At 39.5% G+C, this 24,174-nt stretch overlaps 1 long non-coding RNA gene and 1 pseudogene across 1 annotated transcript; one reads left to right on the top strand and one right to left on the bottom strand.

The window, feature by feature from the left end:
- Positions 1–4,396: 4,396 nt before the first annotated feature.
- On the bottom strand, positions 4,397–5,115 carry LOC149172717 (uncharacterized). Its single transcript, XR_016259640.1, has 3 exons — positions 5,020–5,115; positions 4,834–4,926; positions 4,397–4,661 (listed from the first exon to the last, which is right to left on the bottom strand). It is a non-coding gene; the product is annotated as an uncharacterized LOC149172717 (long non-coding RNA).
- A 1,340-nt stretch (positions 5,116–6,455) lies between these two features.
- On the top strand, positions 6,456–8,189 carry LOC149172716 (putative potassium transporter 12 pseudogene; annotated as a pseudogene).
- Positions 8,190–24,174: the final 15,985 nt, after the last annotated feature.

Below are 24,174 nucleotides of genomic sequence, written 5' to 3'. Positions count from 1 at the left end.
CGCCTGTAGCAAGGTGCGGCACCACCGAACGCTTTCTTTTCACCAATACTAACATTCGTGGACTACGCCTACTTTCACATTAACATTACTTAGCTTGTGTTTCACAGCCAAGTAAACATACAATTATCCTTTATACTTAATGAAGCCCATACTCATTCATTATCATCATGCAATTATACCAAGAACAACAACAATTGCAACAAGTATAAAGGGGAGGGGCAACTCCCCGTAATGTGAGTCTGCCCGACAATTTTATTCAGAATATCAGTTTACAATACAAGTGTGTCTTGGCCGAACCAAGTCTCACACTTAACTGAATAATACAAAGAGAGGCAAACCTGCCTTTACAACATCTTGTGCATCTCTTGCACAAAGGACGGTGCTCACCCGAGCCACCAAGAATCCTTGCCAAGTCTTACACCAAGAACCGCACCTTAGAATCCACCCCGGACACACCTGCCCAACCTTCGACTTAATTCCAAGTTCACCTTCCAAGTGTGCAACCTCTTAAGGGTAGAGCGCATGAGCTATGCGCATCTCCCTACCTTTTCTGTGCACTTCTCTTGAACTCTGCAAAGATGAGTGAATGAGATGATGTTTTATGAGCTTCCATGCTCTTACATTTATATGCTTCTTACTTAGTTTCATATGTGGGTTTACATGGGGTGTGCAGCCCCTTGGCCGACCCCCAAAACCACCACAAGTGCCCACAAGACTCTTAACCAATTCGGCTTGTACGCTCTTGTAACCACTGTATAAGTTCGCTCCACACTTAGCCATGTTTCTAAGTGTCGTGCCTTTTGTCGCATTTCTTCCATGGTATCGTCGCATTTCTTCCGCAGCCCCGTCGCACACCCGTGTCGCCACGCCCGCCCGTCATGCAGCCCGCGCCCAATTCGCGCGCCCGCGCCCGCCCATGCGCCCGCGCCTGCCCATGCACCCTTGCGCCCGCGCGCCTGCCTGCGCCCCCGTCAACCGCCCGTGTGCCTGTTTGCCTGTCGAATTTCCCGGCGCCCAACTGCGCCTGTGCTCGGGTAGAACTCGAGGACCTTACATCCTCCTCCACCTGAAATCATTGTCATCCTCGACAACATACCATCCCAATAGCCATCCACCAAGATCATCATCATCCATGATGTTGACTCCTCCACACAAAGCAAACATCCTTGCAACATATGTAGAGCCTCATCTCCCTCATGCTTCGACTTAGTGAGTAACTTCCACCAAGCTCACCATACCAAGGTATGCACCTCAACGGTATGCTCTCCATCAGATGTCATCTCGATCCATGATAACTGACCTCCTCTCTTCATCATGTGTCCTCATGTGAACTGCTGCCATGATACTCCAACATAATGCTAACACATCTATGTGCATGCCGGCCTCCATGTTTGAACTAGTTGGGTAGCTAATCCAACTATCATGCTCAAACCATGAGAATGCACATCCTCATGCTACCATCATTCGTTTCTCGAAACGTCCTGCCACATTCTTGACTCATCAAGAATCTATCTACACAATCCATGCTCAGGTCCATGGATCTCCATCCATCTCATCTGCAACATGCTGTCCAAGTAGTTGAGTCTCGGCTCAACCCATGCCAAAGTGCAGCCACCAAGGCATCATCATCATCGTTGTAACTCCATCACTCCAAAGTGTCTCATATTGATCCTCCACATCAAGTCACTCTTCCAATCCATGCCCATACATGTACGTTGAAAGTATGCATCCCATACTGCATCAAAGTCTCTTGACCTCAGCTCCTCAATGCATCAAATCCTCTAAGTCCACCGTGTATGAAGTCCCTAAAAGTCACAACAATCTCATGTCATCATGAGCTCCATAATCTGCTCACAAATCCACCCAAGTCTATGGCCTTATTGTACAAGAGTGCACAACCTCTCCATCGACTCATAAGTAGTAAGTCTCCATGTCACACTAGCAAATCCATCTGCACAACATCCTTGCCTTGGCACTCCTCATTGGATGTCCATGACACCTCTACAAGTGATCCCACATAATTTCCCTGCATAAGACTGCCAAGCTCCATGCCTCCAACCTGATGTCCATGACTATGTTGTCCATGTAGTCCAACCAAGTAGACTCATCACAACCATCGGCCATCCTCATCCAAGCTGCTATCTTCGGTTTAGTGAACTCGGTCACCCAACCATATCATCATGTCATGAGTCCCTTCATCATAGCTCCTCCACCAAAGTGTCCACCAAGACTATCTCTTGGTCTCATCCATGATAAGTCCACCCAAGAGTGTGCCCTCCAATCTGTCCATGAGTCATGCCGGGCACTTAGCCAAAGTGGCTAAAGCATGACCCAATCCTCCACAATGATCTTCAAGTTCCACCCTTGCCACGGGCCTTTGTACCTTCTACTATAAGGTCACAAACAACCCCAACAAGTCCTGCAACAATAAACAATCCTTGCTTCTCCATACAAGGTTCCATCACTACAACAAAACCAGCGATTTGCGCCAGATTTAGCGCCAGATTTTAGTGCATTGTTTTTGTAATTGTGATGAGCAACCTGGCGCTAAATCTGGCTCTATTGTAAAATTTTTAAAGCATCCTTTTTTGCACCTGATTTTGCATCCTTTTTCACGCTAGATTTTGCATCATTTTTTACACCAAACTATGCATCATTTTTTGCGTCAAATTTTGAACCAAGATTTGCATCTTATTTTATGACAGGTTTTGCTTCTAGTTTTGTGTAATTTTTTGCATCTATTTTTCATTCTCTTTTGCTTCCTATTTTGTGTCATTCTTTGCTTCCATTTTTGCACCATCATTTGCATCAAGTTTACACTGTATTTTGAATCCAATTTAACGTCTTTTTATGCATCCATTTTGTGTCAGTTTTTGCATCTAGTCTTACGCCAGGTTTTGTATCTAGTCTTACACTAGTTTTTGCTTCTATTTTTGCACCAGCTTTGGTGCCTATCTTTGCACCGTGTGTTGAATTTGATTTAGCACCAAATTTTGCATCCATTTTTGTGCCCATTTTTGCATCTTTTTTTGGACCATTTTTTACATCCACATTTACGTTTGATTTGTCTCCATTTTTCCCATCTCATTTTGCACCATATTTTGCGTCATTTGTTTCATCCAATTTTGCATCATTTTTAACACCATCTCTTGCATCTAATGTTACATCATTTTGAGCATCCAAATTTGCATTTATATTTGCATCTTATGTTGAGTCATGTGTTGTGTCCACCTTTGCATCTTATTTTGTGTCTAATGGCACATTCAATTTAGAGCCATTTTTTACGTCTACTTTTGTATTTGTTTTTGCACCAAGTTTTGCATCCAATTTTAAGCTATTTTATGCCCCTTTTTGCACCATTTTTTTGTGTCTACTTGTGTCCAATGTTGCACCATTATTTACACCGACTTTTTCATCCAATTTTGCATTTTTTTGGTGTCTAGTTTTACATCGTTTTCACCATCCAAATTTGCATCTTTTTTTGCCTCATTTTGTGTCCACATTTGCATATAATTTTGTGTCTGAGTTCGAGCCTAAATTTGCATGTGATTAGGAATCATTTTTTACATCCAATATGGCATCCTTGGTTTCACCTTTTTTCAGCCCCATTTTGCATCTTGTTTTATGTCTTTTCTTACATCTTTTTTTTTCCTTTTTTGCACCCAAGTTTGCATCCCAAATTTACACCATTATTTGCATCATCATTTGGCATATTAATTTGTAACGTTTTTTTCTTCTTTTTAACGCTCAACTTTGCATCTTATTTTACATCTAGTTGTTGTCTTTTTTTGCATCTAATTTGGTGCCCATTTATGTGTCCTTGTTTTTTCCCAATTTGATATCCTTTTGTATGCCATGTTTTGTTCCCTTCTTTGTGTCAACTATTGCACAATTTTTCACTTCTAATTTAAAACACTTTGTATGTCAATTGTTTGCATTTTGTATTAATTCCTAGTTTAACACCTAATTTTACTTTCAATTTTGCATCCATGGTTACATCCGCATTTGACTTCTTATATAGAGTATATTTTTCTTTACATATATGACCCCCTTTATAGATTCATAGTGAAATATATGATAGTTTCTAAATATCATTAAAGCAGATATCACAATTCAAAATCATTTGTAAAGAAATTTAAGAGAAATTGACAACATCCATCCAAAAAAATAACAATGTGTCATTAACAATTTTCAAAACATGTATAAAATAGCAACATAATACTAATAAAATCAGCATTATTTTTAATCAAAACAAGTAAAATTCAAATATGATTAACAAATCAAAATATTTCATGAATATCGTTATTCTACGATAAATTAACAACATACATAAATCAAACTCATCGTATGATTACAAAATCAAAATGTCTCATTGATATAGGGTAAATTCACAACACCCATATAAACATAACAATGTCATTCTACACAATAATTTCTTCATAAAAAACAATGCGTGTGCATGCCTAGCTACCACCACCAAGATCATCCTCATGATCATCTTGACCATCCTCATTACTCTGATCCACATCATCACCAACACCGCAACTATCATCATCATCTCCTCCTTCACCACCATCATCCTCATCCTCATCCTCATCATCTCCTGATATATGTTGAACATAATTTGGATCATCGTCTTGGCAATCATTACCTATAGCATTCTGACAAAAAAAATCAATATTACATGTTAGTATTAATTACATAACACAGCGCATGTTTTTGTTATACAATGTTAACCATAAAATGAGGTAAGATATAATATCTAATAGTACTAAAAAATAAAATGAAAATATGGTTTAAAAGTATATTGGAAATCCAACTAAGATTACATACCATAGAGTCCATCCAAACATCAAATTCAACCCATCTCTTTTGCTGCAGCACCTCCTTTTCCAAATGATTTGGAGGTCTTCCATATTTTAGTTCCTATCAATCAGTAAATAGGGAGAAATTAGATAACAATGACTTTCTTCTAGTACAAAATTTATTAAAAAAATATCACATGTTTAATATACTTACAAAGGTTGTTATCAGTGCTTTTAAACCTTTCTAGCCACTACGATGAGTGACTTTTGTCTTGGTTAACCTCGCCTTGGATGCCTTGTCCTTAAACACAAACCAATTCAATTTATTTTCACACAAATACATGTCTAAGATACTTATAAGTATTAATACATTCTAAATAATGTCTAATGAAAAATTCAATACTTGAATGCTCTCATTGCCGACTTTTCTTTGTGCATCCAACTTCTCATATGATTTTACAAGTTCTTTCCATACTTTAAAAGGTATGTCAATAGGTCTTTGTTTCAGTCTTTGATCTTGAGGCATTTTTTTAATTTTTCTTGTTTGGTTAAAAAAAACCGAACAAGTAATTCACATCAATGGCATGGGGACTCTATGGATATGTGTAAAAAAATGGCTATAATGAAAACATCCAAAAAACTTATGAGCTCTCGCTTTGATGGTCACTTAGGGCATATGGCTGGAAAGGAACAACTCCATTTTCGAAAATCAAGGACAATCCTCTCTCAAAGTCCTTCCTAATATTTGCTCCAAATTTCTTAAAATGAAAAACAAAATTCAAACGTCATCCTTAAACATCTCCCTTAAATATAACGTTGGACCATAAATTCTTCACTTTTATTGTTATCGGCTCTGGAATGATTTTTCTATATGCAATTATATAATGAAATATGTGTGCACTAATGAAAAAACATTGAGTTTCATTTTTCATAATCACAAACAATGAAAAAAGAATCACACGTAACTAGCATCATTTTGGAAATTTTATATTTATTAAAAATCTTTAACATGTTTTCCTCCCATATCTCATAAAAAGGTGTGAAATTTTTTATATACTCTCCAATAAGCCTAAGGATCACATACCTTTTAGAACTTTGCATTACCATTATATGTTTCTCCTTGAAGATATATAATATGTTTCTTCTTTAACAAAAACGCTCTGATCGAAGGATGGTAATGTATTCATAGAAGTCACTGCAAAAAATCATTTGGGTATGAGGATTTTCAAGATTTCAATGGAAATCTGGATGTGGGATGCGATGTTACGATGTGGGTCGAAGAGATTGAGCTCTTTCTTTTTCTAGATTATGGGATTTGAATGCAGGAGTTGTTTCTATGGATGATAAAATTATGAGATTGAGGATTGTGGTCTTTGAATGCAGAAATTACTTCTTTGGATGATAAACTTGTGCTTTTTTTATAAACAGTTGTGGGGATTCTCCTAAGTTTTTATTGATTTCTCTTTTGTGTATCATTCTTGTCATTGTCAACCCCATTATCATATCAATGTCTAGGATGAGAAAGACAGGGATGGGATCAGTGAGGGCTCAATGTCTTTGTTGTCATTAGAGTCCAGGTCGGTTGATGGCAGTGAAATGGAAGGGTAATCCCCAAGGTGGTTTTTTGACGATGATCAGACATGACACAAAATGAGGCGTGGGCTCGTTCTGAAGACCAAGTGAGTGGATTCCTTTGATGTGGAGGCCATGGACGTGCCCGGTGTTCATAAGGGCCATGATAAGGACCTTTCATTATGACGGACGCTCGACTTGGCATTCCAAACACTTGGAGTGGTCTATGGAGATATGGGTACCAATTCCTTGTATGTTTTCACTAGTGTATTCATCCAAGCTCGTACCAAAGGAGAGGAAGATGTTTTGGGTGCATTAGCTTTAGTGATGTACACAATAGCCCTCATAGCTTTGGCTAAATAGGTGTTCATTATGCTCAAAGCCAATGACAATGGTGAAGGGGCGACATTTTCCTTGTACTCTTTGATTTGCACATATGCGAAGGTCAATCTGCTCCCTAACCAGCAACCATCAGATGAAAAAAATTACAGTTTCAAGCTCAAGTTGCCCACCCCGAAACTGGAAAGATGATTAAGAATCAAAGAAAGCCTTTAGAGAAGTAGAAAATTGAAGACCCTACTGCTACTCTTGTTTCTCATGGGTACTTCCATGGTAATTGGGGATGGCATACTTACACCTGCAATATCAGTCATGTCTGTTGTTAGTGGCATGCAAGATGAAATATCTAGCTTTACGGAAGACACAGTGGTCATTGTCTCAATCATATTCCTGGTGATCTTGTTCAGCATAAAACAGTTTGGTACAAGCAAAGTAGGCATGACATTTTCTCTGGCACTCATGATATGGTTTTTCTCTATTGGTTCTATTTCACTTTACAATATTATTTTACATGACATGATAATTTTAAGGGCATTCAATCTTGTTTATATCTATTACTTGTTCAAGAGGAACACTATCAAAGCATGGATGTCCCTAGGAGGTTGCATGTTATGCATAATAGGAGCTGAAGCTATGTTTGCTGATTTGGGTCACTTCTCAGTAAGATCCATCCAGATAGCCTTCACATGTGTAGTATTCCCATGCCTACTATTGGCTTACATGGATCAAGTTTCATATCTTATGAAGCATCCCTCTGTGGTGGAGAACGTATTCTCTGCTTCAATTCCAGATGGTTTTATCTGGCCAGTCTTCGTGATAGCTAGTGTTGTTGCCATGATTGCAAGCCAGGCAATGATCTCAACAACAATTTCATCTATTAAAATGTCCATGGCCCTAGGATGCTTTCCCAGATTGAAAATAATTCACACATCCCGACGGTTCATGGGTCAGATCTACATTCTTGTCATCAACTGGGTTCTAATGATAATGCGTGTCTTGGTATGTGATTGTTTTAAGAGCACGGTCGAGATATCAAATGCATATGGCATTGCAAAGGTAGAGATGATTATGGTGACTACAAGCCTAGTGACTCTTGTCATGGTTCTTATATGGGCAAAAACTATATTCCTTGCGATTGGATTTCCTGTTCTATTTGGATCAACTGAGCTAATTTATTTTTCTGCAGTTTTGATGAAAGTGGGGGAAAATGGTTGGATAAATGGTTTTTTCCACCTTCTTCCTTCTTGTGATGTACATTTGGAACTATGGAAGTGTTCTGAATTATCAGGAGTTGTATATCTTGTTGGTCACGGAGATGTCAAGGCTAGAAAGGATTCATGGTTTCCTAAGAAACTGGTTATAATCTACTTCTATGCTTTCATGAGGGCAAACTGCAGGGCAGGCCCTGCAAGCCTCAATGTACCTCACACCAATCTCTTGCAAGTTAGCATGACATATACTGTCTAACTTGAAGGTTTCCATGAATAAAACATGCTGAATTTTTTTCAAGGACCAAGTCACAACATCAATATGGTGATGGATAACAAAGATTTCCTTGAAGGTGGCAGAGATGAAGTGAATTTTAATGTGAAGTTAATAATCATAAGTTTTGTTGTCGACCAAGATATTCATTACTTAGTCCTTGATTTTGTTTGATAGAGAATAATAGCCATTCCTATGATTAATCACTGATATTTATGAACAAAGACACCATTCTTTTTTCAATGAAGATGATAGGTGGTATTTTATATGCATGGTTAAGCCTAAGATAAGCCATGTTTTCTACATAAGAAAGTTATATTAAGTTATATCCATGAAAATCTGTGTTGCATGGGTACCCGCACCTGGGGGTAGGGTTCTCGAACCCGTCCCGGGTTCCCGCACCCAAGTACCGAATTCGGGTACGGGTTCTTCCCAGACGAACCCAGAAGAACCGGGTTCTTCAAAAAAAAAAATTGGGTTCTTTTCCTTTAACGGGTTCTTGGGTTCTTGGGTTCTTGGATTCTTCGGGTTCTTCGGTTCTTCGGGTTCTTCGGGTTCTTCGTGTGCTTGGGTTCTTGGGTTCTTCGGGTTCTTCGGGTTGGGTTCTTCGGGTTCTTTGGGTTCTTCATAAAAAAACTATATTAAAAATTTAATTTTCAAATAATTTTTTTTATTGAAATTTAAAAAATGATATGCCCAATGTTGCATGGCCCATTGATCTATGCAACAAAGGTTTTATGTTGACCTAACAGGGGAATGAACTCTAGTGGGCCCAATTCTAGGCTATACAATATTTTTTGTTTAATAACAGAAATGATAATTTGAATAAATTATTTAAATAAGCAACCTTACTATGGGCCAGTGACACAAAGAACAATAAACTTAGAAATCTATTTTGCTGAACAAAAGAAACAAGCTTGGAGAATATTGTTACTCTAAAGATTCAACTTCAACTTCATATGACACAAAAGATGGGGTGTTAACTTACGATATTTAGCCAAAGTAAATCTGATAGGAATGAATAACTTGGAAAGTAAACAACTGGGCTCCCAATGCCATTTAGCGGCCAGCCTTTCATGAAACAAACAACGCAACCTTGCAGGTAGTACATTCCCACAGTGCAAGTTGTTTATGAATAGCAAAAGGAAGCACTGCAAAACTAGTTTATGTATACCTTCTGTGTTCAGTCCTCCTGTCTATCTGTTTTATACAATTTGACAGCAGTATTAACTGATACTCACATGGGGACCAACATGAGAAGCCATAAAAATTCAAAATGATTAAGCACTGAGAGAATTCTTTCTGTTCATACAGACCTGTAAAATGTCATCAAGATTAGAAAGGGAATGACATATATCAGGAAGATCATAGATCACAAATTTCACCCTAATCTACACTGTTTGTTGTTTCTGAAGTGAGGTTGTTTTGCTTTCCAGTGAGAAGATATACTTGAATTCTGAAAGGATATGTTATAATGCTGATACTACTTGTGACTGCACAGAGAGGCCCTGAGTCACTGAACAACCACCATTCTTCTGTGGAAAACTGGCTTCTGTATGAAGGGGTGTTACCTGCAACAATGCCTATGGACAATCCTGTAGAAAAATGGGCTCTGCTTGAAAGGTGTGTGATCCCTTAAACATGCCGATAGCTGATGGTTATAATTTTGAAACATAACCCAGAGGAGAAAGAAAGGAAACTTCTTCCTAATCGCGCACAGGGCAGCCCTTTCATATTGATTAAGCCAGATGCAACTACAGTTCCATGGGAATAAGACCAAAAGCCATCATCAAAACACAGTGTTCCATGACACTAGGAAATAGACCTTGAGTCAATCTAGTAAATGCATTATCTGTAACAGTAAGAATAGATGAACCGTATTCCTCAGTAACTGCTATTCCTCACATCTAGAATTTTTCACCCCTTGGTATCCTTAGTGAGTCTTTTCCTTCTTTCCAGAATGGAATTTTGAGTGTAGGTGCTTTTGTGATTGTTTCATTGCCTTCTTGTATATTATTGGTCTCTCATGTGCATTCATGGACAGGCATAGCCCACTAGATATCTGAGAGTCTGAAACAGGCTTGACAATTCTCAAAGTTTTGCAAACTTTTCTTGTCATTTTAGTATCTAGAGTCTTGTCTGCTATGGTTTGGAACTTCTTGAAAAAAATGTTGGCATTGGGGGTACACATGCTAGTTTTACATTTTTACCCAATATGGTGGTGTGTAGGGTATCACAAGATAATGTTTTGTTGGAAACACATCAGGATGGTTTTCCTGCTATTGATGTGAATGAATACTTCTGTTAAGCATATTTTTCTCTATGCCATGTTGTAGGAGGATGCTCTGTACTATTCACTCATCAAAGCTTTCTACAAATCAAAGAAAGTTCAAGCCGCTGCCCAGATACTGAACAAAATGCTTAGGGAACGTGTTGTTCCAAGTCATGCAAGTTTTATCTATGGCATGCATCATCTTGGGAAGGTAGGAAAAAAAATTGAGGCATAAAAAGTTCTTGAAGAAGTGATAGATTGTAAATCCTCTGTACATGTTAAAGTATACACAGAAGTAATGTCTGCTCTATTTCAGACCAGTGAAGTGGAAAAATCATTGCAATTAGAAGGCAAAATAATTAGAAGAGTTTGTGAAACTAACTTTTTGACTCTATAAAACAGTGTTTCTCTAAGGGAAAAATTGATGAGGTATCCAAGATTTTAGAAGGCATAAACCAAAGATATCCGGAACAAGGTATTACATTATGAAAAAATTGAAATGGTCAGATTTATTGTTTTTCCAAGGAGACCACTCTTGCTTGAAGGAATGGAGAGGGCTCTGCTCGTAAGAAAGTACTGAACCAAGACCATTATCAAAAAATGTTGAACCAAGAGTATTGTTAAAAAGCAATGTTTCTTAGTTGCATGAAAATTTAATTGTCCAAAATTTAATTTTGGACTCTTTGCTGGCAAAATTTCATATAAAGGTATGCCATTTTGCCTTATAACATGATGATTTTAATGAAAATGGAGGAAGGGAATCAACTTCAGAGAATCAAATGAAGTTAAAAAATATTAGATTATCAATTATAATCCATAGGAAGGGAGGAAAATAAAGGGAGATGTTTTAAGGCTTGATTTGATGACTCAACCTCAATTCATGATTGATTATGATGGTTGGAGATGCATCTAGCCCTTGTTTTGTATTTTTGGAGCTTTATTACCCCTAAAAGGGCATAACATCATGCTTGGGAAGAGTTTCAACCCATGCATGCGAGCATTAGTGGCTTATTTTTTTGTATTGAACTATTGAGTTGGCTTGGTAGCCCATTTACTTCAAGCCCACTCAGAATTAAGTTTCTTATAAGGCTTTTAGGAAAACTAATGCAACTGATTGACCTCATATAAATAGAGGATCACTCCCTTGTTTATCATCATCACTTGTGGATTTCAACCTCTTTTATAAAGCTCTACTTAGCCTAGATGCAACTCGCTACTTGTGGAGATGTGATATTTTTGGACCCATTGCTATTGGCGAATGATTTGTGTCTTGGAGGTGTCTTTTTGGGATTGAAAGAAGGCTATTTCTTGGAAGAATTTAAGTGTAATTGCAGATTTTTATTGTTTTTCATGTGATAAAATTATGCTAGGGTTTTTGTTATTCCATCTCTACATGCATATCTTATATGGAAATCTTGCTTGATTATTGCATGCTAAACCTTGAATACCATAAAGGACCTCCTAGAGAGATTTCATTTATTTAATTTCCCCCCCATTAAAAAGATAGCTAGGGTTTATCAAGTGAAAACTAGGGTTTTCCCTCTTACTCCAAGCATAAATTTAATTTATCTTAAATTTAGCCCTATAGACTACATCACCCAGGTAGGAAAAGGCACTAGGAATCCTTTTGGTGATCAAAAATCATAAAAACTTTCATCTTATCTCCTCTTCTATTTTTTGAAGTCCTTTAAAGCAGGCTGCTAGGGCTAGGGCATAGGGCCAAATTCAACAAGGGTCTCCTATTGGATAGACATTGAGGCTTTAGTAGCTTTAGTTAAACTTGATTGATCCTTGGCACTCAAAATCTAGCTCTCTTCATGCTTGAATTTTCCCCAACAGTCTACCCTAGGCAATTTGTGCCCTAGCTAAATCCTAACTTTGGCTAAGGCTTCAACTTGGGTCTTAAATCGAAAGTTTGCCTTTTCTTATTTGCAAACCTTTCCTTGGTATTTGTATACCTAGGCATCCCTTTGTTGATCTACACGATGTAACCCTAGGTCACAAGTACCTCTCTAGGGCTTTGTATATGGTACACTGCTCCTACACATAGACAATTGTGCCCTTGTCCATTGAAAGTACCTTTACTTAGCTTTGATTCATCTGATATATCACCTTGATCCATATAACTTAGAATATCACTTAGGTGAAAATTGGGAAGCCTCCTGTGTGGTATAATTCCACTAAAAAGCAGAAGGAGGATTGCTGAGGTGACAATGGAAATGCACCTCATTGTTCTATTAATGTCTGGCCTTTGCCTTGTGAGAGCTTGCTACATTTTGAAGAAACAAGCCTGATATCATTAAATGGCAGTCATGGTAGTTCGACAGTGATTATATTCCTTCCTGGAACCAACATTGCATTGAAGGCAGGGCTGTTATAGACAATTTTGTGCCTTACAGCAATAAGCATGAATTGTCAATAATCCAAGGGATCCAAAGTTCCCTAAACATGATGTTCCTACCCCTAGAGGAACAAGGTCAGCAAACCAACAGCTCTCAGATCATTTCTGCACCTGAAAACACTAAAAAACAAGCAATCTTGAAATCAAAGCAGGTGCTCCACTAGGCTTCTGCGCTGAAACACAACTGCTCCATGGTGTACCTGCGTTGCAAAGCAGGTAGAACAAAGCCCACATGCGTTGGGCGAGTTTGGACATGTGGCATAGTGAGTCATTGCTTTGGAATCTTCCAAAAATGACACTTGGATCAGGTATTTCGCCTTGTGATGAGTCAGAGGCTTTGTTTCTCCAAGTGGAAGCAAGGTTCACCAAGTGGACTCAAGAACTGAAGATCAACTGAAGATTAACTGAAGAGAGAGAGGACACAAGGCAGCTACACATCAGTTGCAAGCTTACTCATCCTTTCTCAATTCATCTATATATTGAGCTCTCTCCTATGAGCTCAGGAGGCTGGAATTTTGTGCAAAGTAATGATATGTTGTTGGTTTCATTCTTGAGTTATTGGGTGATTGTTTGAGAGAGGTGAAGAAGAGCAATTCTTTCTGCTGGGAGGTGTTGCTGGGTTGGAGCCTGCAATGGTTGTAATCCTCTCAGAACCTTTATTTCTTCATTAATAAAAGCTATTGAGGTTCTTCTATGTGCTCTTGTTTCAGTTATATATTGTGATGATTGCATGTTTGGTTTACACTAATCCATGAACCAGTTATGATTGCATGCCTCTTGTAGTTTCCTTCTTTGTCATTGTGCAGGATCTCATTGTAGCTGGGCGAGCAGAAGGACAAAGAGCTAGGAACAAGCGGCCAAAGAGGAGAGTTTGGATTCGACATTAAGCGCAAGGCAATGGTTAGTGCTTTCTCCATCCTCTTTTGCTTTCATAAAGAAGTAAACCTTCAGTAGTTTGTTTTACAGTTGTTGCTAAGGAACTGTCACCCTTAGAGTGTGTTAGGGTCATCCGAGTCGGATACTTTTCCCTACAACAAACTGGCGACCATACTGGGGATCATATCCGTTTGATTGTGTTTGTAGTATTTTGCTATTCATTTCTTGAACAAAAGAGTACCAAATCGAAAAGCTTTTGACTATATCAAAAGCGAAGTAGAGGGGCTGCTACTCTTGCTCATTGTCTGAGCAGATTCATGATTTGAAGAGCTGATCTACAAAGATCCTTGTAAGCTCTTAGTGATAGCTTTGCACCTTCTAAATCATCCCTTTGATTGTGCTTGACTGATTGCTTCTGATTTGAGCAAAAACCGTGCATTTTTGAGAAAATTATGACCCGGAAACTGTGAAAACGCAACTCTCGTTTTCCAAAGCAGGTAGTACACAGGCTACCTGCTTTGCAACGCAGGTCCCGAACTAGCTACCTGCACTGAGAGCCAGTTTGACTGTGCAGAGCCTGCGTTGACCCAAATTTGCTTAGTGCATTTGGGGTTTCCTCCTTTCTCTTGCCTGTTTTCACTTAGTTTTGCTGCTAGGTGTCAGTCTTGTGCCTGTTTTGAAACCAATATTACTTGCCATCATTCCACCTCTGTTATATAACGAAATTGTACTTGTTCTTTGTATTTCTTACTCATTTACAATTTCCCATAACGAAAAGTAAACTAGTCATGCTTTTGGCCTCTTAGATCTGAACCTGTGTTAGGCGTTTTGCTGGTCTAAAGAGTTAGCTTGTTTGCTGTCCATAACTGATTAGTCATTTTACTTTCGTTAGTATGGTTTGATTTCATGTATTTCCAGTGATTAAGCAAGTGAATCTTAAGGTGTCTTTTGATTTTGGACAAGCTTGTTTACTTTCGCTTTAAATCGAAATCAAAGTTATATAACCACTTTCTTTTTGTATCCATCCACATTAAGAAAGGGAAAAGAAAATACATGCATTGTGCATTTTGCATTTGACTGTGTGCTTGACGATTTAGAAAAATTTGCATTTTAGTGTGTGCTCTATGATCTGTGTGAAAAGATTTGCCTTTCTTTTCCCTCAGTAGTTAAGGTTTTCAAAGTTGAAAGATTGAAAAGTTTGCTTCTCATCTTAGACTGCATTCAGGAATTTGTTATATACATCTCGTGGTGATCCTTAAAGGCAAACTGATAAGCAAGATCAACATTAAAATAAATCCAATTTACATAACAACGCTTTGTAACATAACGCAAACACATAGAGGTCTAGGTAGAGACGTGTTCCGGCGTCGTTAAACATAGTGACTGTCGATCTCTACGAAGGTGGGTGATTCCTCCTGAGAGTCGGTGGCACTAATACGGACTTGTGCTCCTACGTACCGTCGCGTATATATTGGGAGACCCCTATAGGCAATTATCCTTTATCCATAGGAAGCCGTGTCGACCGCCCTACTGATCGCGATGCAGTGAACACAGCATTCACGAAGAACGACCACCCGTACCGTAAAACGTATTCTGTGGTTTCGCGAAAAGTTTGGCACACCCTCTGCCTAGAACTCCAGAGCAGTTTCTTTTGGCCTTTTTCAAACTCTATAACTGAAAAAGTCCATCCGAGCATTTGTCACTTCGGGCTCGTTAAAACATCGAAGGCGACTAGAGTCATCTTTAGCTTTTTCTCGACTCTTAAAACATGAAAAAGCAAGTTTGTGTCTAAAAGCGTCGTTAATAAAATTTATTTTAAGCGGAACAAAATCACTTGTTATTCCCACGTTGATCTTTCAGTTGAAAAGTATGGAGCCCACCAACCAAGGAGGCAACCTTGGCGGAAGTCCAAATCCCTTCTCCTCTTGGGGAGATGTTGGTGCGCCTCATATGGCAACATTGTCACTTCCAGGATTGACAATTGGCCTACCTGTATGGCTCTTTTCAACTAATGTAGCCCAGATCGCCACTAATCCTGAGCAGTCGAATCAACAGTCAGACCAGTCTAGGACTACCCACCAGCCTTCCACTTCTTACAATACTTCCTCTGATCCTTCATCTTCGCAAGGTAGAGCTGGCAAAAGTCAGCCTCCCAAGGAGAAGAAGGAAAGGAAGAAGAGAGAAAAGAAGCAGAAGGAGCCTATGGCGAAGGCGACTGGGGGCAAGCAAAAGACAGCTGACAAAAACCCACACACTGCACCGACCGGGCGTAAATCGCCGTGTGTCATTTGCGAAGGGGCCCACTTCCATCGTGATTGTCCTTGTATTCCCCGGATACTAAGGGGCTGGTCCCCAAGATTGCACAATCCGGTAGCATCAACCTCTGGCAGTCATGTTGATTGCAGTCCGTCAACTAGCGAGAGCGAAGGACGAAGAGGGAGACCAAGATCACCCTGTATATTGTGTGAAGGCGAGCATGCCATCCACAGATGTCCATTCTTAGATGAGGCAAAGAGAGTTTTGGAAGATCGTCCGGTTTCGCCGTTACGACTTCCTCCTGGATACCAAAAACTCGCGCCTAATCCCTCGATAGTTGAAAATCCAGCTGACCCGCCCAAGTGGTCAGCTGAAGTGTCGGTCATTGAGAATGAACCTACTGAATCCAGACCAGACGAAAGTCTAAAGGTCAAAACGGCAGTTGACCCGGTTCTTCCTTCAGAGGTTTCATCGTCCAATGACTCCGTCATTGAAGACCCATCTTCAAATGACACCCTCACTGAAGAGGATAAGGATGACACCGTCCATATTCTTTTCATCAACACAGACTCTGATGAGCATCAGGGCAATGCGCCCATTCCTTTATCGCAGGAAGGAACATCGTCAGGGTCGTATCCGGCCGTATATTCGGTCCCACCACCAAGCAACCTAGTTGTATCCTTTGATTGGAATCAACTAGGCAGACCCCGGTTACCAGCCAGTATCCCATTCAAAATCATAGTCCAAATCTACAGAATGGTGATGGCTGGAACTATCATTGATGAAGGGGCATCTGTGAGTATCCTTTCCTCTGTTGCTTGGAAAGCACTGGGTTGCCCGGTGCTTTTACCTGAGATGAGAAATCTATCAGGTTTTGATAAAGGAACCAGTCACCCGTTAGGGATTCTCCCCAATGTTCCGGTTACATTGAAAGGGAAAACAGTTCGCATGAACATCATGGTCGTCCAGGGACCCTTGGCATATAACTTACTCCTTGGACGAGACTATATATATTGCATGGAGGCAATAGTGTCCTCACTCTTTAGAGTCATGTGTTTTCCGCACGAAGGAAGAATGGTCCAGCTAGTAGACCAACTTTCATTTCCAGGATCACGCATTGCAAATAGTCAAATACCATCCCTTAACGGTTTATTCGCTCAAGGAATGCCACTGCCCCCGGTTCTACTTCCCGATGAATGCGAGTAATTCGGAAAGAAAGAACTGGGACCCAGGGGGCATGCACCCTGGCCTGCCTCGGGCAGAGAAAACCTTAGGTATAAAGTTAATTTCCGCAGAAGGATGGACTAGTCCGTACCCCGTCCGGCAGAGGAAGAGAGGGTTGTTCTAGGATAAAATTCTTTTGTCAAAGTTATGCGAGCGAAGCAATCGCTCCCTTTGTCTAAAGAAGTGGGCTCTCCTAAGGAGGGGGTCTATTTGTGGCAGCAAGAAGCCACCATCTTTGAATGTCAAGCCTCACCCATTAAAACAAGCTGTTTTGAAGGATAAGTAGGGGCAGTCTTCAAAGAAAGAGATGAAATTGCTGCAACAAGTAGTCACCATCCTTAGCAACCTAATGATAGACATCGCCGAAAAGAGAGTTTAGTTTGCGGCAGCAAACAAAACCATTTTTCGGATAATAAGTAAGAGATGGCAGAATCTCGAAATTATACTTTATACCTGGGGGCATGCAAACCTTTTAGAGTGCAAGCACGGGACGACTATTTATTTTTTAAATTTTTAGGTCCTCCCTTTAAACCTGTAGGTCTAACCCGTTAAACTCGTAGGATTAGCCGTTTCTAGCTTGCATAAAGAAATGATGAAGGGAAAAAGTTAAAACCTGCCAATTTGGAGTAATTAGTGAGGTATCGCTCCTTAAATAAGATTACCTCACCTAAAGCATTCCTTGTATTAAGACTGGTATAATTCGAGCAGTTTTAGCAATGTTCATGCTCGTTAAAAAATAAAAGCAATCATCGAGCAGTTTTTGTGCAGAAGTTCATGCTCGTTAAAAAATAAACGTAAATTGTGAGCAATCTTTCCCTAGCAGTTCAAGCTCATCCAGAAAAATGAACCGGTAAACAACCTTGAGAAATGTAACCTTTGAAAGCCATATTAAAAGCCCTTGGTCGTGTTTATATGCCATCACCTCCATCTGTTCATTTGGCCAATCGTTCACCTCCATATGTTTGTTTACCCATTTTGAGGAACAGCTGCGAAGAGTGATTTCACTTAGCCATCCTTGTGACACTGCCGTGATTGGAGAATTCCAACCTGTACCTGGAATCTGCTGCTATCCCTGTTCACCACTCGTTCCTCAAAAGACGAGTCTTCTTTGAGCTCTTTTCACTGACTCGTAAAATATGAAAAGTTTGCTGAGTTTTGGCCTTCCAGCTCGTTAAAGCGACTGGAAAGCTATCCCTCCTCTAGATTTTAATCTTTTTGGACCTGAGGGATTATTGCACAAAAAGATCGAGCGCTTGTTTGTTCGGCTCGTTAAAGCAACCGAAAATTCATCCCTTCTGTATTGTTTTAAACTTTTTCGGACTTAAGGGATTAGATGACGAAAAAGGAATTTTGGAGTTAACTTTTCGTACCTTTTCAGACTCTCTAAAAATGAAAAGGACCGAGTTTTCCTTGTCGTTAGACTCGTTAAAATGATTAAATAGCGACAAACTTGTCTTTAGACGAGAACGAGTTTCCCTATCGCTAGGCTCGTTAAAACATAGCGATGGGCTTGCCCGAAGGGCAGGTTATAGAACAAGCATATGTTATCCTCCTCAAGCTTGACAAAAATAAAGAGGTACTGGTCAGCAATGACTGGGGAAAAATTGGGAGAACCTCACAGCATTAATGGTAGCAAGTCGCTCTTGAACATGACACTTTGTCCTCCGTAGCACATCGGGTTGGGTTGTTTCATTCACCGGTCGCAGAATCATGGTCCTCGCCACACCATCCACCATTGGGGTAATGCTACCAATCCATCACATCAGTGTCGTTATATGTTCAAGAGATGTGGTTCTGTAAAGAGTCAACCGTGTTCCACCCACTGCCATACATTATCCTTCATCCACTTCATGACCGCCACCCTGAATCATACATCACAGTTTGTTTTCACCTCATCATAATCACTAGCTCCGTTCCGTGTCACTGATGTGGGATTCATTAAGGCCCTCCTTTGACGGATCGCTCCTTGTCGACATCAGCTCATTATCCAAGGAGTTGATCTAGGAACACCCCCCTCAGTACTTTGAAGCTTGCATGCCTCAATGGCAAGTTTCTCACTTCCGGCGACAGGTATACATCAATGACCTTCGACCAGAAGATTTTGCATGGTGGTCGATGCCAAGTCCTTTATTCCCACTATGTAGATTGTACTGCCGTACCTTGAGGGTCATCATCCTTATCGGTGATTCCTCTCGCGCTTGTTAACGGTTTACATCATTGACCGGTAATCAAGCGATGTCTTTCCATGTTCGACTTCAAGAAATTCTCACATGGATCGACTTGTACATCGAGTGAAGATCGGAAGAGTTTGAAGACCCCGGATCTAGTTTCATCCATCCGGGCTGCGATATATATTCAGGACATAAAGACATTTGATATGTACATCATTACAGCAGATGATCATCCTTCTCAAAGGATGATAATTTCGGCAGAGGAATATCAGTCTACATCAGACGATCGTCTGTTCTATGTACCAAAATGTATTTATAAAGCTGAGCATGGGAATGCCCGCCTCAACTAGATCATGAAAAATGTATGAAAAATAATGTATTGTATTGTATCTTATTACAGGACACTTCTCAGCAGATTGAATGAACTTCGGATCCTCTCAATAAAGCATTTCACCCGATAAACGACCTCATACTTTAGGGGGCATCTGTTATAGACAATTTTGTGCCTTACAGCAATAAGCATGAATTGTCAATAATCCAAGGGATCCAAAGTTCCCTAAACATGATGTTCCTACCCCTAGAGGAACAAGGTCAGCAAACCAACAGCTCTCAAATAAGTTCTCCACCTGAAAACACTCAAAAACAAGCAATCCTGAAATCAAAGCAGGTGCTCCACTAGGCTTCTGCGCTGAAACACAACTGCTCCATGGTGTACCTGCGTTGCAAAGCAGGTAGAACAAAGCCCACCTGCGTTGGGCGAGTTTGGACATGTGGCACAGTGAGTCATTGCTTTGGAATCTTCCAAAAATGACACTTGGATCAGGTATTTCGCCTTGTGATGAGTCAGAGGCTTTGTTTCTCCAAGTGGAAGCAAGGTTCACCAAGTGGACTCAAGAACTGAAGATCAACTGAAGATTAACTGAAGAGAGAGAGGACACAAGGCAGCTACACATCAGTTGCAAGCTGACTCATCCTTTCTCAATTCATCTATATATTGAGCTCTCTCCTATGAGCTCAGGAGGCTGGAATTTTGTGCAAAGTAATGATATGTTGTTGGTTTCATTCTTGAGTTATTGGGTGATTGTTTGAGAGAGGTGAAGAAGAGCAATTCTTTCTGCTGGGAGGTGTTGCTGGGTTGGAGCCTGCAATGGTTGTAATCCTCTCAGAACCTTTATTTCTTCATTAATAAAAGCTATTGAGGTTCTTCTATGTGCTCTTGTTTCAGTTATATATTGTGATGATTGCATGTTTGGTTTACACTAATCCATGAACCAGTTATGATTGCATGCCTCTTGTAGTTTCCTTCTTTGTCATTGTGCAGGATCTCATTGTAGCTGGGCGAGCAGAAGGACAAAGAGCTAGGAACAAGCGGCCAAAGAGGAGAGTTTGGATTCGACATTAAGCGCAAGGCAACGGTTAGTGCTTTCTCCATCCTCTTTTGCTTTCATAAAGAAGTAAACCTTCAGTAGTTTGTTTTACAGTTGTTGCTAAGGAACTGTCACCCTTAGAGTGGGTTAGGGTCATCCGAGTCGGATACTTTTCCCTACAACAAGGGCACACTTCAAAATTGTTGAAAAAAATGTATACACCATCATAGAAAATGACAATAAAAAAGATGTATGTGGTAGATTGAGCAAGGTAATAACCATTCCTGGAAAGTATCAACTTGTAGCTATTATAGTAAATGTTGTATTCATTTTTCAGATAGTTTTTGGGGACAGTCCTTCGAGGATGTATCAATGCCCTACTCAAGAATACATGCTTGAAGATGCCCTGAGAATGAGATTGGTGCCATTCTTTGGCATACTTTAGAAAATAAAATTGATTCTCTTGTAAGGCAGAAGAACACACCAATTGGTCATATGGATCACCACATTTTTGAAATTTGTTCCGGGAATGCCTTGCAAAAGAACAATGATTTGTGTCCAAAGGGAACAGAAGAGTGCAGAACTGATAATATGGCCTTGACATGCAAACTGCTGAATCTGTGCAAGACTCAAAAATACAACAGTCTTGTACTTTTTCATATAGTCTTAAAACCAGAATCCAAAAACATGCAGTAAAGGGGGATATTGTTTTCTCGGAAGAGATGCTCAAGAGCCAAGAAAACACCTTATGGTTTGACAACAATTATAACAGTCCTTTGCAGGGATGGGTAGATATATCATGTAGCAGAACATGTCCAAAGTTACAACCCCTTCATGACATACTTCATTTGCAGGCATCCAAATTCATTCCCAGAGAGGCATTGACAGAGATTCCAACTTGTAACCATTCAGAGTTTGATGTCTCCCTGTTTTCCATGATGACTAAGCACTGAGGGAAGGGGAATTGTGCTTCCAAGATGTTAAGGTGGCTGCATCGGATCACTGACTTCACCTAGTAGCTGCATTTTGTACATGCTACAATAGGGTAGGAAAATGAATAAGTTCACTTGAGCAGTAGTGTAACAAAAATAAGCTCCCTTGAGCATTTTATTTGGTTTTATTGTCAATGATGTGTTTGTTGATGAGGAGGTCAATCTCATGTGTAAAGAGATGCACTTCCTCAATTTCACTCATGGTTGGATTTTTGTAGCTCTCACTCCTTGGAACTTAATTGACATATCTTTCTTGGAGCATTTATGGTGTAAGGAATTCTTTTTTTGTGGATGATTATTTTCAATTCTTGAAGCTTCTCTTTCTTGGTTATTATTTGAATTTTGGTGCATACAGATTAATGATGAAATGCTCGTCTTCTACAAGACTTCAAGATCAATCCATTGAGGGGGTAAGTTACCACTTGGAAGGGAGATGTTTTAGGGTTTTTCTTCTGAATTATTCCTTTGTTGATTTGGTGATTATTTGGCACCTTGCTATGTTTTTCCTTTGGTTCCCTAGTAAGAAGTATTAAGTACATTTATCAAAACATATTTGATCTTGTTGGTGAAGGTTTTCCATTGAAAGTTCCCTTCTTGTAGACCTTGATATTCATTTTTATTCTTCATTGAGTGAGGGATCACTCTTTCCTTTTGGTTCTAGACTCTAGTCTCAAACCCCTAATCCTTGAAAGAAATAAGCCACTTCTCCGAAGAGTTTCTTCTTGACCTCATAAGCCATTTGATTCTCCTTCCATCACTTATTCTAAAACCCTAAAAACTCCAAAACTCTATTTTACTAAGGCTTCTCTCAACTTCACCTTGTGCCTCATTTCTTTGTCTTATTAATAGTATTAGGTATATCCCCTTGAGCCAAAGGAGAGCCAGCCTAAAGTGAAGAGGATAGGTTGTTGAGGTGAAGGTGGTGACCATCCTAACAGTTCCCTGAAGTTGTACATTGTGGATTAGGGCTCTTATCATTACATACAATTTGAGAGGTAACAAGAAGAATGCACCCTTCCCCACAGAAGCAGCGAATGATTGGAGATGAATTGAATTCTTAAAGGAGGTGGGAGTATTTTGTGGACTCCAAGCAACTAACTATGACAAGGGGCAAGCAACAACATTTTCTTGTGGGGGAATCTTATGGAGTTAATTTGCTAATTTTGCAGCAGTTTCTTAATTGTATTTCAAGAAAACCTGCTAGCTCATTTGCATGTGAGAGAGATTGCAAGACAGTACATTTCATTATCCCCAATAAGAGAAACAAGTTGAAATTAAAGAAATTATGATACCTGGTTTTTGTGTATATTAGTTTATGGTTACCGAATAACAATATGTTAAAAAAGGCCTCCAAGCATGACATTCTACTTTCTGATCATAAAACAAGAGGTTAACACTAATAATACACCTTTCATCCCCCAGTCCATGGAAGCATTAAACTATTACTCATCAGTGTTTGAGTCGCTAGATGCTACACTTAAAAGGGATAGCAGAAATTGTATGAATGTTGAAAAACAATGCCTTGCCTGAGACACAGTGAACATAATTGCTTGTGAGGGAGAAGAAAGGATTGAGAGGTATGAAGTTACAGGAAAATGGAGAGCTAGAGTGACTATGGCAGGATTTAGTGTATATCATCTCGGTGCTAATGTTAAGGACACGGTTAAATCTTTGCTCTGTTAATCATATTGCAATAGATATAAGACTAAGGAAGAAGGAGGAGCTATGTATTTACTATTTTGGATGGTTGGACAAAATTCTCATTGCAACATCTGCTTGGCATTGAGAGGCAACGACTATAATAATGTTCTTGTACAAGAATTTGTTATAATTTATCAATACCATTGTTGAAACTGCATGTGAATTTCATGTGTGTCAGGGAAGAGTTCAGAAACCTGACACAATAACTTATTATAGGGGTAAAAGATGAAACTAATTTAAGGAAACAATGGTTTTTACCTGTCCTGTTCAACCAGGGATAAGATAGTTATTCGTTTGTATTTTGCTTCCTTATCCAGGTAGACAGGAAAATGCTAAGGCTTGCTAAAATCAATGATATGTCTGCCTACATAGTGGGTAATTGGATAGAGATAGTTACTATTTAACTTTCAGGAACTTATACTTCACTAGCTAAAAAGTTTTGGATTTTTTTTTCTTATGACCTTGAGTACAAAGTCTCATAATCAACTAGAAGAAAAATCAAGTCTATCTTTCAATTGCTTGAACCAGGACTATATCACGAATATTGCAACAATAAAAGAAATAATTCCAGTCTATAGAAAGGTAGCATAGTAATAACATACTTGAGTTTTCGGGGTGCTTCAAACAATCTCGTCCTAAAGATAGGATTCCAGGTTGTTTGCAGATTTTAATTGGTGAGGTTGGCTCTAATTTTGGAACTTTGTTGGCTCTGCTGC

This window comes from Pinus tabuliformis, chromosome 4_2 (genome assembly GCF_031772625.1).
Source record: "Pinus tabuliformis cultivar Carrire ecotype Pingquan chromosome 4_2, CPIR1, whole genome shotgun sequence".
NCBI lineage: Eukaryota > Viridiplantae > Streptophyta > Pinopsida > Pinales > Pinaceae > Pinus > Pinus tabuliformis.
This window is presented reverse-complemented; position numbering and strand designations above follow the sequence as displayed.